The sequence below is a fragment of the Neovison vison genome, chromosome 5, assembly GCF_020171115.1.
Source record: "Neovison vison isolate M4711 chromosome 5, ASM_NN_V1, whole genome shotgun sequence".
NCBI lineage: Eukaryota > Metazoa > Chordata > Mammalia > Carnivora > Mustelidae > Neogale > Neogale vison.
The window spans coordinates 50,157,942-50,175,616 of record NC_058095.1 but is presented as its reverse complement, the minus strand read 5'-3'; positions in this window follow the sequence as shown (position 1 = coordinate 50,175,616).

Below are 17,675 nucleotides of genomic sequence, written 5' to 3'. Positions count from 1 at the left end.
GGCAATCAATGCACCCATTCCTTCAATTCAGTAAGGAAAACGAACATGGTGATGCATGGGGTCCTAATGAACGACAAGAAAATTGAGGGTTGTTGGAGGATGATTTTAAGAGTTTCTTTGTTCCTTGGACAGACAGACAGAGAGGAGGAGGAGGGGGTAGAGAGGCAGGCAGAGAGAGGCTTTGGTGGGGGGGCGAACAGGCTCCCAGGTAAGCCAAGAGCCAGAGGCAGGGCTGGGTCCGCAGGCTGGTGCCTCGCCAGGTGCACCGTGCCGCCCTGCAGCAGCTCCGGCAGTCCTGGGTGGATCTCCTTGTACCATCCTGCCTGCCCTTCCCCCACGCGGGCGAGTGGGCGGAGCCCTCAGCCCCTCCGTGGACCGATATGCCGCCCCGCCTCCCCAAACCAGCGCGCTCAGGTGGCGCTCCCATCGCTAATCCCTGCTAGCATCTGGGCTCCCAGGGTCATCTGCTCCTGGCGGCGGCTGTGGCGGCGGCGGCGGCTGTGGCGGCGGCGGCGGCGGCGGCGGCGGCGGCTGCGGCGGCGGCGGCGGCGGCGGCGGCGGCAGCGGCGGCGGCAGCGGCCGCTGAGGGAGTGCGGCCTGGGAGGGCAGGCAGCATCTCGGGCTCCTCCCGCTTGCCCCGGGGCCGGTCGCTTCTCTCCCCACCCCTCCCCCTCGAACTCATGGTTCATTTCTCTTGAGGGCTTTCCCTGTTTGTTTCAGGGAAAGAGTACACGTGAGTGGGGGAGGTGGGTAGGGCAGAACCAAGAGAGAGAGTCCTAGTGGACTCTGCCCTGAGCCCAGAGCTTGCCTCAGGGCTCCATCTCAAGAGTCTTGAGACCACCCCCTGAGCCAGTACCAAGACTTGGGCCCTTCAGGGAGAGTGCCCCCCAGCTGCCCCCCAGCTGTTGTTGACCAATTTCTGGAGACGGGCACCTGCTGGGCTCCGTGGTTTGAGCGACTGCCTTGGGCTCAGGTCATGACCCCGGACTTGCGGGGTCTCTTCCCGCCTGGGGCTCCCAGGTCCTTGCCGAGTCTGCTTCTCTCTCTGACCTTCTCCTCTCTCCTGCTCTCTCGCTCTCACTCATTCTCTCCCAAATCAAGAAAGAAAAGCTTTCCAAGACCTTTCTTCAGCCTTGTTTTAGGGGCTTCAATGGCTTGAATCTCTAGGAGTTTTCTCATCAGATGCGGACACCTTGAGGATGGCCATGTCTTTCTAAATGGATCCTTTGTTCCTTTGAAATGTCTTCTTTTTCTGTTCATTCTAGGGGGTGTCTTTCATTCTATGGGGCGTCTTTCTATTGCCTAGGAAAATCAGCCTTGTAGGATTCGTTTGGGGTGCGGTCTAGCCCTTTTCATCCTTTTTCTTTTCACAAAACCTAGACTATCCTCTGCATCCTTGTATGGAGAGTTTATTTTTCACGGACCTATTTAGGTCTTTTCTTTCAAGAGCATAGTCTTTTCTTTCCATAGATTGGAAAGAAAAGTCGTTCCTTCTGAAGCTCGTCGTTGAAATGTTGAAGAGGAAGTCTAGTACCTTGCTAGTCATGTTTTCTTTTTCCCGTCTATTCCTTGTTCCCTTTTGAACTGTCTTCCTTTCGATGACCTGAGTCCTTGGGAGGCTGCTCTCTGCCTTGCATGATTGGCTGTCCCCCGGGCAGTGAGATATTCTAGGTGCTTCTGACTATTTCTCAAATTGTTCTGTCACCTGTTTAGGGAATCTGTAGAGTCAGCTTTCTTGGAGGGATCATTTCATCCCGCTCCTGACTTAGGATCCTTCCTGGGTATCTACTGAGTATTCTGACTGATCCAAAAGAACGCTACCCTCGGGCTGGTTGGAATTCCAATGACCTCAGGCCTTGTATGAGTCTTGGCAACCATCTGGTCCAGTTACCTTGACTCTTTGTTAGAACGTGGCCCATTTTCCTGGACACACACTGCTTCCTATGGAGCAAGGACTCAAGAGGACAGTGTGTGTGTTTCCAAGAGCTTGTTTACTTTGTTTACTTGACTTCCTTCTTTCAGGAACCCATGGCCTTTTCATCACTCCAACCTTCCTGAATTCAAGTCTCGCTTTCCTCACACCAGGGGGACTCCCATCTTTTCCTTGGAATCTCCGCACTACCCCCACCATCCAGAACTTCTCCAGGTGAAAAGCTGATTGAAGCCTAGGGCTCACTTTTTTCTTGTTTGTTTGTTTGCCTGTTTTCCTTTTCATGAAATTCACCAATGTGCATTCCTTTTCGATGTTTTAAAGAGTTAGATATACAGTTATATAGAGACAGGTACAGATCTACATAAAGATATAGATATGGATACAGACATCTCTATGTCTAGATAGATAATGTTTTTCCTTTTCCTACTCCCCATGGGCTTCTGGTTGGTTTATTTTTCTCTAAAGAGGTTTGTATTAGTTTTCTAGGGTTGCTATTACAGGATACCACAATCCTAGTGGCTGAAACAAGAGACGTGGACACTCTCACACTTCTAGAGGCTACAATGTTGGTAGCCCATGCTCCTTTTGTAGGTATTAAGGAAGGATGTGTTCCAGGCGCCTCTCTCCGGCAGAAGCGTTGTCTTGGCTTTGGCCTTCTTCACATGGCTTTCTCCCTCGGTGCATATCTGAGTATCCCCAGTTTCCCTTCTTAGAAGGACACAAGACCTCCTGAATTAGGGGCAGAGTCTCTTCAAATATGACCTTGTCCTAGCTTGTTATATGTCCAGGGAGCCTATTTCCAAACAAGTTCATGCTGGCAGGTACTGGGTTTCAGGACTGGGATAGTTTACGTGCATACCCCTCCCCCCACACACACGGGTCTGTAAGTAGATAGGTAGATAGATAGATAGATAGATTTTTTACTTTTGCCTAATGAATCCTATTTGTTTATAATATCGTCTTCCTTCCTTTCATTAGAAGGCTTTACGCATGCTTATGGGGCCTCCTGAACAATTCGAAAACCTCTACCTCCTCAGTCTCGATGAAAGTCATGGTTACCGAACGTCGTCTGCCATTTTTTTTAAAAAGAGCTGGCATCTTTTTGGAGTTTACAGTGTTTTTGGTATTGAGTACCTGTTTATAGGCTGATGAAGGTGACTTGCATCCTAGTCTTTCCTTCTGAATTTGTTTCTTTTTCGGAAAGTAAATTCTCTCATGTATTAAAAGAGGGACCTATAAAAGCTCAATGGCTCTTCTTTGAAAGTTTACATTCCTGTTTCTCATTTTGTATGTACATAAAGTGACCAGAAATATGGGGGCCTAAAACATTTATCAGCATTTAAATGAAAAAAAAAAAAAGAAATTAAATTTAAATAACTTTAAATTAAATACATTTAATTAAATGTAAACTTCTAAATTTAAATAAAAATTAAAAATCAAAAATTGAGATTAAATATGGGAAGGGGAGGTGAACCATGAGAGACCATGGACTCTGAAAAAATATCTGAGAGATTTGAAAGTGTGTGGCGTGGGAGGTTGGGGGAACCTGGTGGTGGGTATTGGAGAGGGCACGGATGGCATGGAGCGCTGGGTTTGGTGCAGAAACAAAAAATACGGATAGGCTGAAAATAAAATTTTAAAAAAAGGAAAAACATGAAAAATAAAAAAAATAAATACATATACAGACAGAAAGTGTATTTTGAAAAACGGACCTATAAGAGCTTAGAATTGTGTACACCTGGCGATTCACAGAACTGGACTACAGGGGATAAATATATATAATTTATTATTTTAAAAAATCAATAAACTAAACAATAAAATGAAACGATAAATAAATAAATAAAACAAAAAGGGATGACGCAAACAACATGCAAGACAATGGGCAATAATTGAGGGACTCAGTCATTCCACGAAAGGTCAATGGTTTGTATAATCTAATGAAAAGACGAGATTGGTTGGATTGCATCTATCCTCACATACACACAGAATGATGCGCTGCCTCTCAGGGATACAGAATCAGCTCAGCAAGGCAGAAACCAAATTCGGGAGTATGGAACTCCTCACATTGAACAAGCCTTCTACCAAGCTAGAAGGGGACGTCCTAACGAGTAGAGGAAGTGATGGAGGAGATATGGAATGTACGACGACAACTGGAAAGCATGAGTGCAATTTGTACAAAGAGAAATATTCTAAGAGAATGGACAAAGTATGAGAATCAGGAAGGGAATGAATCAAAGTCATCGGATAGACGTTGGAGATTCAGGAAAATTCACTGGAATTCTGTGACTTCAGAACCAAGGCTGAAAATCCTATTGATGAGAGCACCAAAAGGAGGACTTGCTCTCTGCACAGACTTGATCCAGTCTCTGCCCAGGAAGTCTCCACCCAGAAAACCATCAAAGAGGACTAAGGGGAATTTATGATCTCAAACAATGGGATGTCCACTAGGTTCCTAGGTTACCTATGTTAATGGAAGAGGTTCAGAGATCGGATGATGGGTCCTGTCAAATTTCAGAGGACGCCACCTGGATGGAGATTTCCATGCAATCCCAGTTCCTATCTAGGAAGTGCCTGTGTCCCTGGATAGGCCAATACTTCGGATTCCGTGGAAATGAAAGGGACTGTCCTTCCCGGGCAAATCAGAAGAAAGAAGCGAGAGCAAGTGTGAGGGAGAAAGAGTGTGGGAGAATCTGATGGGAGAGGATTTCTTACAAAAGGACTCGTGAAATGACCTGAGGAAACAGACCAACAGAAGAGGGCAGACTTTGACCAAGCGCGGCTAAACGACGTGACTAGCCACATGGAACATAAAAGCCTAAAACTCAATTCGAGTTTCTGATGTTGCCTCAGTCCCAAAGAGGCCATCGGAAGTTTTCTGGAAGAGACCATAGGAAAACATTTTTAGGATCTGGGGGAGGTGGCAGAGATGAGTGGAACCGAACACCAAAAATGGGAAGCACAGGAAAGGCTGGGAAGGTGGAGTCGACTCCTTCCAAGTTGAACAACAACAATCTTGTCCAGCAAATGACAAGGCTCACACTAGGAAAGGCTCTATCGTGATACCAGCTAAGGGACTGTATACACATCTAGATAGGATCCCTAGGAATCCTCCCCTCCATAAAAAACCAAAGGAGGCAGAGGGAGAAGGAAAAGTCAGTCAAGTTAAATTTCTTCTAAACCTACATCTCATTAACAAGGACGCTTGAGAGCAGGAATGTCACATTCCACCAGGAGACTCCCAATTGTCTTTATGTTAATGCCTCATTAGAGGGAAAGTGGCCTTGGCTTGAGAGTAACCAGGCCTTCAATATCCTGATAGTCTTCTTTCCCCCAATAGCCCTTCTGAACCTCCCTTCCCCTCACCTTCCCCCAACCACAAGGTATATAACCTGCCATCCCTCACAGCCTGGGGCGGCAGCTCTGCCTGCCCACGGCTCCTGTCCCCGTGCTTTCATCAACCACCATTTTGCACCAAAGGTGTCTCAAGAATTCTTTCTTGATCATCGGCTCCGGACCTCAGCCCACCGAACCTCACCTAGGTTCTAGAACTTCATCACTAAAAAGTGTTGCTGCATCAAGCGGTTGGAATAGTGAACTACGGATTGAATCATGGAGGGGGGCACCTGGGTGGCTGCATTCTGCTGGGGCCCTGATGATCCTGGTCTTGGGATCAAGCCCTGCCTGGGGCTCTCTGCTCAGCAGGAAGCCTTCTTCTCCCTCTCGCACTGGCCCTGCTTCTACTCCCTCTTCACTGCTTGGGCTCCCTCTCTCCCTGTGTCTCTCTCTCTCTGTCAAATCCGGCAATCAATGCACCCATTCCTTCAATTCAGTAAGGAAAACGAACATGGTGATGCATGGGGTCCTAATGAACGACAAGAAAATTGAGGGTTGTTGGAGGATGATTTTAAGAGTTTCTTTGTTCCTTGGACAGACAGACAGAGAGGAGGAGGAGGGGGTAGAGAGGCAGGCAGAGAGAGGCTTTGGTGGGGGGGCGAACAGGCTCCCAGGTAAGCCAAGAGCCAGAGGCAGGGCTGGGTCCGCAGGCTGGTGCCTCGCCAGGTGCACCGTGCCGCCCTGCAGCAGCTCCGGCAGTCCTGGGTGGATCTCCTTGTACCATCCTGCCTGCCCTTCCCCCACGCGGGCGAGTGGGCGGAGCCCTCAGCCCCTCCGTGGACCGATATGCCGCCCCGCCTCCCCAAACCAGCGCGCTCAGGTGGCGCTCCCATCGCTAATCCCTGCTAGCATCTGGGCTCCCAGGGTCATCTGCTCCTGGCGGCGGCTGTGGCGGCGGCGGCGGCTGTGGCGGCGGCTGCGGCGGCGGCGGCGGCGGCGGCGGCAGCGGCGGCGGCAGCGGCCGCTGAGGGAGTGCGGCCTGGGAGGGCAGGCAGCATCTCGGGCTCCTCCCGCTTGCCCCGGGGCCGGTCGCTTCTCTCCCCACCCCTCCCCCTCGAACTCATGGTTCATTTCTCTTGAGGGCTTTCCCTGTTTGTTTCAGGGAAAGAGTACACGTGAGTGGGGGAGGTGGGTAGGGCAGAACCAAGAGAGAGAGTCCTAGTGGACTCTGCCCTGAGCCCAGAGCTTGCCTCAGGGCTCCATCTCAAGAGTCTTGAGACCACCCCCTGAGCCAGTACCAAGACTTGGGCCCTTCAGGGAGGGTGCCCCCCAGCTGCCCCCCAGCTGTTGTTGACCAATTTCTGGAGACGGGCACCTGCTGGGCTCCGTGGTTTGAGCGACTGCCTTGGGCTCAGGTCATGACCCCGGACTTGCGGGGTCTCTTCCCGCCTGGGGCTCCCAGGTCCTTGCCGAGTCTGCTTCTCTCTCTGACCTTCTCCTCTCTCCTGCTCTCTCGCTCTCACTCATTCTCTCCCAAATCAAGAAAGAAAAGCTTTCCAAGACCTTTCTTCAGCCTTGTTTTAGGGGCTTCAATGGCTTGAATCTCTAGGAGTTTTCTCATCAGATGCGGACACCTTGAGGATGGCCATGTCTTTCTAAATGGATCCTTTGTTCCTTTGAAATGTCTTCTTTTTCTGTTCATTCTAGGGGGGTGTCTTTCATTCTATGGGGCGTCTTTCTATTGCCTAGGAAAATCAGCCTTGTAGGATTCGTTTGGGTGCGGTCTAGCCCTTTTCATCCTTTTTCTTTTCACAAAACCTAGACTATCCTCTGCATCCTTGTATGGAGAGTTTATTTTTCACGGACCTATTTAGGTCTTTTCTTTCAAGAGCATAGTCTTTTCTTTCCATAGATTGGAAAGAAAAGTCGTTCCTTCTGAAGCTCGTCGTTGAAATGTTGAAGAGGAAGTCTAGTACCTTGCTAGTCATGTTTTCTTTTTCCCGTCTATTCCTTGTTCCCTTTTGAACTGTCTTCCTTTCGATGACCTGAGTCCTTGGGAGGCTGCTCTCTGCCTTGCATGATTGGCTGTCCCCCGGGCAGTGAGATATTCTAGGTGCTTCTGACTATTTCTCAAATTGTTCTGTCACCTGTTTAGGGAATCTGTAGAGTCAGCTTTCTTGGAGGGATCATTTCATCCCGCTCCTGACTTAGGATCCTTCCTGGGTATCTACTGAGTATTCTGACTGATCCAAAAGAACGCTACCCTCGGGCTGGTTGGAATTCCAATGACCTCAGGCCTTGTATGAGTCTTGGCAACCATCTGGTCCAGTTACCTTGACTCTTTGTTAGAACGTGGCCCATTTTCCTGGACACACACTGCTTCCTATGGAGCAAGGACTCAAGAGGACAGTGTGTGTGTTTCCAAGAGCTTGTTTACTACTTGACTTCCTTCTTTCAGGAACCCATGGCCTTTTCATCACTCCAACCTTCCTGAATTCAAGTCTCGCTTTCCTCACACCAGGGGGACTCCCATCTTTTCCTTGGAATCTCCGCACTACCCCCACCATCCAGAACTTCTCCAGGTGAAAAGCTGATTGAAGCCTAGGGCTCACTTTTTTCTTGTTTGTTTGTTTGCCTGTTTTCCTTTTCATGAAATTCACCAATGTGCATTCCTTTTCGATGTTTTAAAGAGTTAGATATACAGTTATATAGAGACAGGTACAGATCTACATAAAGATATAGATATGGATACAGACATCTCTATGTCTAGATAGATAATGTTTTTCCTTTTCCTACTCCCCATGGGCTTCTGGTTGGTTTATTTTTCTCTAAAGAGGTTTGTATTAGTTTTCTAGGGTTGCTATTACAGGATACCACAATCCTAGTGGCTGAAACAAGAGACGTGGACACTCTCACACTTCTAGAGGCTACAATGTTGGTAGCCCATGCTCCTTTTGTAGGTATTAAGGAAGGATGTGTTCCAGGCGCCTCTCTCCGGCAGAAGCGTTGTCTTGGCTTTGGCCTTCTTCACATGGCTTTCTCCCTCGGTGCATATCTGAGTATCCCCAGTTTCCCTTCTTAGAAGGACACAAAACCTCCTGAATTAGGGGCAGAGTCTCTTCAAATATGACCTTGTCCTAGCTTGTTATATGTCCAGGGAGCCTATTTCCAAACAAGTTCATGCTGGCAGGTACTGGGTTTCAGGACTGGGATAGTTTACGTGCATACCCCTCCCCCCACACACACGGGTCTGTAAGTAGATAGGTAGATAGATAGATAGATAGATTTTTTACTTTTGCCTAATGAATCCTATTTGTTTATAATATCGTCTTCCTTCCTTTCATTAGAAGGCTTTACGCATGCTTATGGGGCCTCCTGAACAATTCGAAAACCTCTACCTCCTCAGTCTCGATGAAAGTCATGGTTACCGAACGTCGTCTGCCATTTTTTTTAAAAAGAGCTGGCATCTTTTTGGAGTTTACAGTGTTTTTGGTATTGAGTACCTGTTTATAGGCTGATGAAGGTGACTTGCATCCTAGTCTTTCCTTCTGAATTTGTTTCTTTTTCGGAAAGTAAATTCTCTCATGTATTAAAAGAGGGACCTATAAAAGCTCAATGGCTCTTCTTTGAAAGTTTACATTCCTGTTTCTCATTTTGTATGTACATAAAGTGACCAGAAATATGGGGGCCTAAAACATTTATCAGCATTTAAATGAAAAAAAAAAAAAGAAATTAAATTTAAATAACTTTAAATACATTTAATTAAATGTAAACTTCTAAATTTATATAAAAATTAAAAATCAAAAATTGAGATTAAATATGGGAAGGGGAGGTGAACCATGAGAGACCATGGACTCTGAAAAAATATCTGAGAGGTTTGAAAGGGTGTGGCGTGGGAGGTTGGGGGAACCTGGTGGTGGGTATTGGAGAGGGCACGGATGGCATGGAGCGCTGGGTTTGGTGCAGAAACAAAAAATACGGATAGGCTGAAAATAAAATTTTAAAAAAAGGAAAAACATGAAAAATAAAAAAAATAAATACATATACAGACAGAAAGTGTATTTTGAAAAACGGACCTATAAGAGCTTAGAATTGTGTACACCTGGCGATTCACAGAACTGGACTACAGGGGATAAATATATATTATTTATTAATTTAAAAAATCAATAAACTAAACAATAAAATGAAACGATAAATAAATAAATAAAACAAAAAGGGATGACGCAAACAACATGCAAGACAATGGGCAATAATTGAGGGACTCAGTCATTCCACGAAAGGTCAATGGTTTGTATAATCTAATGAAAAGACGAGATTGGTTGGATTGCATCTATCCTCACATACACACAGAATGATGCGCTGCCTCTCAGGGATACAGAATCAGCTCAGCAAGGCAGAAACCAAATTCGGGAGTATGGAACTCCTCACATTGAACAAGCCTTCTACCAAGCTAGAAGGGGACGTCCTAACGAGTAGAGGAAGTGATGGAGGAGATATGGAATGTACGACGACAACTGGAAAGCATGAGTGCAATTTGTACAAAGAGAAATATTCTAAGAGAATGGACAAAGTATGAGAATCAGGAAGGGAATGAATCAAAGTCATCGGATAGACGTTGGAGATTCAGGAAAATTCACTGGAATTCTGTGACTTCAGAACCAAGGCTGAAAATCCTATTGATGAGAGCACCAAAAGGAGGACTTGCTCTCTGCACAGACTTGATCCAGTCTCTGCCCAGGAAGTCTCCACCCAGAAAACCATCAAAGAGGACTAAGGGGAATTTATGATCTCAAACAATGGGATGTCCACTAGGTTCCTAGGTTACCTATGTTAATGGAAGAGGTTCAGAGATCGGATGATGGGTCCTGTCAAATTTCAGAGGACGCCACCTGGATGGAGATTTCCATGCAATCCCAGTTCCCTATCTAGGAAGTGCCTGTGTCCCTGGATAGGCCAATACTTCGGATTCCGTGGAAATGAAAGGGACTGTCCTTCCCGGGCAAATCAGAAGAAAGAAGCGAGAGCAAGTGTGAGGGAGAAAGAGTGTGGGAGAATCTGATGGGAGAGGATTTCTTACAAAAGGACTCGTGAAATGACCTGAGGAAACAGACCAACAGAAGAGGGCAGACTTTGACCAAGCGCGGCTAAACGACGTGACTAGCCACATGGAACATAAAAGCCTAAAACTCAATTCGAGTTTCTGATGTTGCCTCAGTCCCAAAGAGGCCATCGGAAGTTTTCTGGAAGAGACCATAGGAAAACATTTTTAGGATCTGGGGGAGGTGGCAGAGATGAGTGGAACCGAACACCAAAAATGGGAAGCACAGGAAAGGCTGGGAAGGTGGAGTCGACTCCTTCCAAGTTGAACAACAACAATCTTGTCCAGCAAATGACAAGGCTCACACTAGGAAAGGCTCTATCGTGATACCAGCTAAGGGACTGTATACACATCTAGATAGGATCCCTAGGAATCCTCCCCTCCATAAAAAACCAAAGGAGGCAGAGGGAGAAGGAAAAGTCAGTCAAGTTAAATTTCTTCTAAACCTACATCTCATTAACAAGGACGCTTGAGAGCAGGAATGTCACATTCCACCAGGAGACTCCCAATTGTCTTTATGTTAATGCCTCATTAGAGGGAAAGTGGCCTTGGCTTGAGAGTAACCAGGCCTTCAATATCCTGATAGTCTTCTTTCCCCCAATAGCCCTTCTGAACCTCCCTTCCCCTCACCTTCCCCCAACCACAAGGTATATAACCTGCCATCCCTCACAGCCTGGGGCGGCAGCTCTGCCTGCCCACGGCTCCTGTCCCCGTGCTTTCATCAACCACCATTTTGCACCAAAGGTGTCTCAAGAATTCTTTCTTGATCATCGGCTCCGGACCTCAGCCCACCGAACCTCACCTAGGTTCTAGAACTTCATCACTAAAAAGTGTTGCTGCATCAAGCGGTTGGAATAGTGAACTACGGATTGAATCATGGAGGGGGGGCACCTGGGTGGCTGCATTCTGCTGGGGCCCTGATGATCCTGGTCTTGGGATCAAGCCCTGCCTGGGGCTCTCTGCTCAGCAGGAAGCCTTCTTCTCCCTCTCGCACTGGCCCTGCTTCTACTCCCTCTTCACTGCTTGGGCTCCCTCTCTCCCTGTGTCTCTCTCTCTCTGTCAAATCCGGCAATCAATGCACCCATTCCTTCAATTCAGTAAGGAAAACGAACATGGTGATGCATGGGGTCCTAATGAACGACAAGAAAATTGAGGGTTGTTGGAGGATGATTTTAAGAGTTTCTTTGTTCCTTGGACAGACAGACAGAGAGGAGGAGGAGGGGGTAGAGAGGCAGGCAGAGAGAGGCTTTGGTGGGGGGGCGAACAGGCTCCCAGGTAAGCCAAGAGCCAGAGGCAGGGCTGGGTCCGCAGGCTGGTGCCTCGCCAGGTGCACCGTGCCGCCCTGCAGCAGCTCCGGCAGTCCTGGGTGGATCTCCTTGTACCATCCTGCCTGCCCTTCCCCCACGCGGGCGAGTGGGCGGAGCCCTCAGCCCCTCCGTGGACCGATATGCCGCCCCGCCTCCCCAAACCAGCGCGCTCAGGTGGCGCTCCCATCGCTAATCCCTGCTAGCATCTGGGCTCCCAGGGTCATCTGCTCCTGGCGGCGGCTGTGGCGGCGGCGGCGGCTGTGGCGGCGGCGGCGGCTGTGGCGGCGGCGGCGGCGGCGGCGGCTGCGGCGGCGGCGGCGGCGGCGGCGGCGGCAGCGGCGGCGGCAGCGGCCGCTGAGGGAGTGCGGCCTGGGAGGGCAGGCAGCATCTCGGGCTCCTCCCGCTTGCCCCGGGGCCGGTCGCTTCTCTCCCCACCCCTCCCCCTCGAACTCATGGTTCATTTCTCTTGAGGGCTTTCCCTGTTTGTTTCAGGGAAAGAGTACACGTGAGTGGGGGAGGTGGGTAGGGCAGAACCAAGAGAGAGAGTCCTAGTGGACTCTGCCCTGAGCCCAGAGCTTGCCTCAGGGCTCCATCTCAAGAGTCTTGAGACCACCCCCTGAGCCAGTACCAAGACTTGGGCCCTTCAGGGAGGGTGCCCCCCAGCTGCCCCCCAGCTGTTGTTGACCAATTTCTGGAGACGGGCACCTGCTGGGCTCCGTGGTTTGAGCGACTGCCTTGGGCTCAGGTCATGACCCCGGACTTGCGGGGTCTCTTCCCGCCTGGGGCTCCCAGGTCCTTGCCGAGTCTGCTTCTCTCTCTGACCTTCTCCTCTCTCCTGCTCTCTCGCTCTCACTCATTCTCTCCCAAATCAAGAAAGAAAAGCTTTCCAAGACCTTGCTTCAGCCTTGTTTTAGGGGCTTCAATGGCTTGAATCTCTAGGAGTTTTCTCATCAGATGCGGACACCTTGAGGATGGCCATGTCTTTCTAAATGGATCCTTTGTTCCTTTGAAATGTCTTCTTTTTCTGTTCATTCTAGGGGGTGTCTTTCATTCTATGGGGCGTCTTTCTATTGCCTAGGAAAATCAGCCTTGTAGGATTCGTTTGGGTGCGGTCTAGCCCTTTTCATCCTTTTTCTTTTCACAAAACCTAGACTATCCTCTGCATCCTTGTATGGAGAGTTTATTTTTCACGGACCTATTTAGGTCTTTTCTTTCAAGAGCATAGTCTTTTCTTTCCATAGATTGGAAAGAAAAGTCGTTCCTTCTGAAGCTCGTCGTTGAAATGTTGAAGAGGAAGTCTAGTACCTTGCTAGTCATGTTTTCTTTTTCCCGTCTATTCCTTGTTCCCTTTTGAACTGTCTTCCTTTCGATGACCTGAGTCCTTGGGAGGCTGCTCTCTGCCTTGCATGATTGGCTGTCCCCCGGGCAGTGAGATATTCTAGGTGCTTCTGACTATTTCTCAAATTGTTCTGTCACCTGTTTAGGGAATCTGTAGAGTCAGCTTTCTTGGAGGGATCATTTCATCCCGCTCCTGACTTAGGATCCTTCCTGGGTATCTACTGAGTATTCTGACTGATCCAAAAGAACGCTACCCTCGGGCTGGTTGGAATTCCAATGACCTCAGGCCTTGTATGAGTCTTGGCAACCATCTGGTCCAGTTACCTTGACTCTTTGTTAGAACGTGGCCCATTTTCCTGGACACACACTGCTTCCTATGGAGCAAGGACTCAAGAGGACAGTGTGTGTGTTTCCAAGAGCTTGTTTACTTTGTTTACTTGACTTCCTTCTTTCAGGAACCCATGGCCTTTTCATCACTCCAACCTTCCTGAATTCAAGTCTCGCTTTCCTCACACCAGGGGGACTCCCATCTTTTCCTTGGAATCTCCGCACTACCCCCACCATCCAGAACTTCTCCAGGTGAAAAGCTGATTGAAGCCTAGGGCTCACTTTTTTCTTGTTTGTTTGTTTGCCTGTTTTCCTTTTCATGAAATTCACCAATGTGCATTCCTTTTCGATGTTTTAAAGAGTTAGATATACAGTTATATAGAGACAGGTACAGATCTACATAAAGATATAGATATGGATACAGACATCTCTATGTCTAGATAGATAATGTTTTTCCTTTTCCTACTCCCCATGGGCTTCTGGTTGGTTTATTTTTCTCTAAAGAGGTTTGTATTAGTTTTCTAGGGTTGCTATTACAGGATACCACAATCCTAGTGGCTGAAACAAGAGACGTGGACACTCTCACACTTCTAGAGGCTACAATGTTGGTAGCCCATGCTCCTTTTGTAGGTATTAAGGAAGGATGTGTTCCAGGCGCCTCTCTCCGGCAGAAGCGTTGTCTTGGCTTTGGCCTTCTTCACATGGCTTTCTCCCTCGGTGCATATCTGAGTATCCCCAGTTTCCCTTCTTAGAAGGACACAAGACCTCCTGAATTAGGGGCAGAGTCTCTTCAAATATGACCTTGTCCTAGCTTGTTATATGTCCAGGGAGCCTATTTCCAAACAAGTTCATGCTGGCAGGTACTGGGTTTCAGGACTGGGATAGTTTACGTGCATACCCCTCCCCCCACACACACGGGTCTGTAAGTAGATAGGTAGATAGATAGATAGATAGATTTTTTACTTTTGCCTAATGAATCCTATTTGTTTATAATATCGTCTTCCTTCCTTTCATTAGAAGGCTTTACGCATGCTTATGGGGCCTCCTGAACAATTCGAAAACCTCTACCTCCTCAGTCTCGATGAAAGTCATGGTTACCGAACGTCGTCTGCCATTTTTTTTAAAAAGAGCTGGCATCTTTTTGGAGTTTACAGTGTTTTTGGTATTGAGTACCTGTTTATAGGCTGATGAAGGTGACTTGCATCCTAGTCTTTCCTTCTGAATTTGTTTCTTTTTCGGAAAGTAAATTCTCTCATGTATTAAAAGAGGGACCTATAAAAGCTCAATGGCTCTTCTTTGAAAGTTTACATTCCTGTTTCTCATTTTGTATGTACATAAAGTGACCAGAAATATGGGGGCCTAAAACATTTATCAGCATTTAAATGAAAAAAAAAAGAAATTAAATTTAAATAACTTTAAATTAAATACATTTAATTAAATGTAAACTTCTAAATTTAAATAAAAATTAAAAATCAAAAATTGAGATTAAATATGGGAAGGGGAGGTGAACCATGAGAGACCATGGACTCTGAAAAAATATCTGAGAGGTTTGAAAGGGTGTGGCGTGGGAGGTTGGGGGAACCTGGTGGTGGGTATTGGAGAGGGCACGGATGGCATGGAGCGCTGGGTTTGGTGCAGAAACAAAAAATACGGATAGGCTGTAAATAAAATTTTAAAAAAAGGAAAAACATGAAAAATAAAAAAAATAAATACATATACAGACAGAAAGTGTATTTTGAAAAACGGACCTATAAGAGCTTAGAATTGTGTACACCAGGCGATTCACAGAACTGGACTACAGGGGATAAATATATATTATTTATTAATTTAAAAAATCAATAAACTAAACAATAAAATGAAACGATAAATAAATAAATAAAACAAAAAGGGATGACGCAAACAACATGCAAGACAATGGGCAATAATTGAAGGACTCAGTCATTCCACGAAAGGTCAATGGTTTGTATAATCTAATGAAAAGACGAGATTGGTTGGATTGCATCTATCCTCACATACACACAGAATGATGCGCTGCCTCTCAGGGATACAGAATCAGCTCAGCAAGGCAGAAACCAAATTCGGGAGTATGGAACTCCTCACATTGAACAAGCCTTCTACCAAGCTAGAAGGGGACGTCCTAACGAGTAGAGGAAGTGATGGAGGAGATATGGAATGTACGACGACAACTGGAAAGCATGAGTGCAATTTGTACAAAGAGAAATATTCTAAGAGAATGGACAAAGTATGAGAATCAGGAAGGGAATGAATCAAAGTCATCGGATAGACGTTGGAGATTCAGGAAAATTCACTGGAATTCTGTGACTTCAGAACCAAGGCTGAAAATCCTATTGATGAGAGCACCAAAAGGAGGACTTGCTCTCTGCACAGACTTGATCCAGTCTCTGCCCAGGAAGTCTCCACCCAGAAAACCATCAAAGAGGACTAAGGGGAATTTATGATCTCAAACAATGGGATGTCCACTAGGTTCCTAGGTTACCTATGTTAATGGAAGAGGTTCAGAGATCGGATGATGGGTCCTGTCAAATTTCAGAGGACGCCACCTGGATGGAGATTTCCATGCAATCCCAGTTCCCTATCTAGGAAGTGCCTGTGTCCCTGGATAGGCCAATACTTCGGATTCCGTGGAAATGAAAGGGACTGTCCTTCCCGGGCAAATCAGAAGAAAGAAGCGAGAGCAAGTGTGAGGGAGAAAGAGTGTGGGAGAATCTGATGGGAGAGGATTTCTTACAAAAGGACTCGTGAAATGACCTGAGGAAACAGACCAACAGAAGAGGGCAGACTTTGACCAAGCGCGGCTAAACGACGTGACTAGCCACATGGAACATAAAAGCCTAAAACTCAATTCGAGTTTCTGATGTTGCCTCAGTCCCAAAGAGGCCATCGGAAGTTTTCTGGAAGAGACCATAGGAAAACATTTTTAGGATCTGGGGGAGGTGGCAGAGATGAGTGGAACCGAACACCAAAAATGGGAAGCACAGGAAAGGCTGGGAAGGTGGAGTCGACTCCTTCCAAGTTGAACAACAACAATCTTGTCCAGCAAATGACAAGGCTCACACTAGGAAAGGCTCTATCGTGATACCAGCTAAGGGACTGTATACACATCTAGATAGGATCCCTAGGAATCCTCCCCTCCATAAAAAACCAAAGGAGGCAGAGGGAGAAGGAAAAGTCAGTCAAGTTAAATTTCTTCTAAACCTACATCTCATTAACAAGGACGCTTGAGAGCAGGAATGTCACATTCCACCAGGAGACTCCCAATTGTCTTTATGTTAATGCCTCATTAGAGGGAAAGTGGCCTTGGCTTGAGAGTAACCAGGCCTTCAATATCCTGATAGTCTTCTTTCCCCCAATAGCCCTTCTGAACCTCCCTTCCCCTCACCTTCCCCCAACCACAAGGTATATAACCTGCCATCCCTCACAGCCTGGGGCGGCAGCTCTGCCTGCCCACGGGTCCTGTCCCCGTGCTTTCATCAACCACCATTTTGCACCAAAGGTGTCTCAAGAATTCTTTCTTGATCATCGGCTCCGGACCTCAGCCCACCGAACCTCACCTAGGTTCTAGAACTTCATCACTAAAAAGTGTTGCTGCATCAAGCGGTTGGAATAGTGAACTACGGATTGAATCATGGAGGGGGGCACCTGGGTGGCTGCATTCTGCTGGGGCCCTGATGATCCTGGTCTTGGGATCAAGCCCTGCCTGGGGCTCTCTGCTCAGCAGGAAGCCTTCTTCTCCCTCTCGCACTGGCCCTGCTTCTACTCCCTCTTCACTGCTTGGGCTCCCTCTCTCCCTGTGTCTCTCTCTCTCTGTCAAATCCGGCAATCAATGCACCCATTCCTTCAATTCAGTAAGGAAAACGAACATGGTGATGCATGGGGTCCTAATGAACGACAAGAAAATTGAGGGTTGTTGGAGGATGATTTTAAGAGTTTCTTTGTTCCTTGGACAGACAGACAGAGAGGAGGAGGAGGGGGGTAGAGAGGCAGGCAGAGAGAGGCTTTGGTGGGGGGGCGAACAGGCTCCCAGGTAAGCCAAGAGCCAGAGGCAGGGCTGGGTCCGCAGGCTGGTGCCTCGCCAGGTGCACCGTGCCGCCCTGCAGCAGCTCCGGCAGTCCTGGGTGGATCTCCTTGTACCATCCTGCCTGCCCTTCCCCCACGCGGGCGAGTGGGCGGAGCCCTCAGCCCCTCCGTGGACCGATATGCCGCCCCGCCTCCCCAAACCAGCGCGCTCAGGTGGCGCTCCCATCGCTAATCCCTGCTAGCATCTGGGCTCCCAGGGTCATCTGCTCCTGGCGGCGGCTGTGGCGGCGGCGGCGGCTGT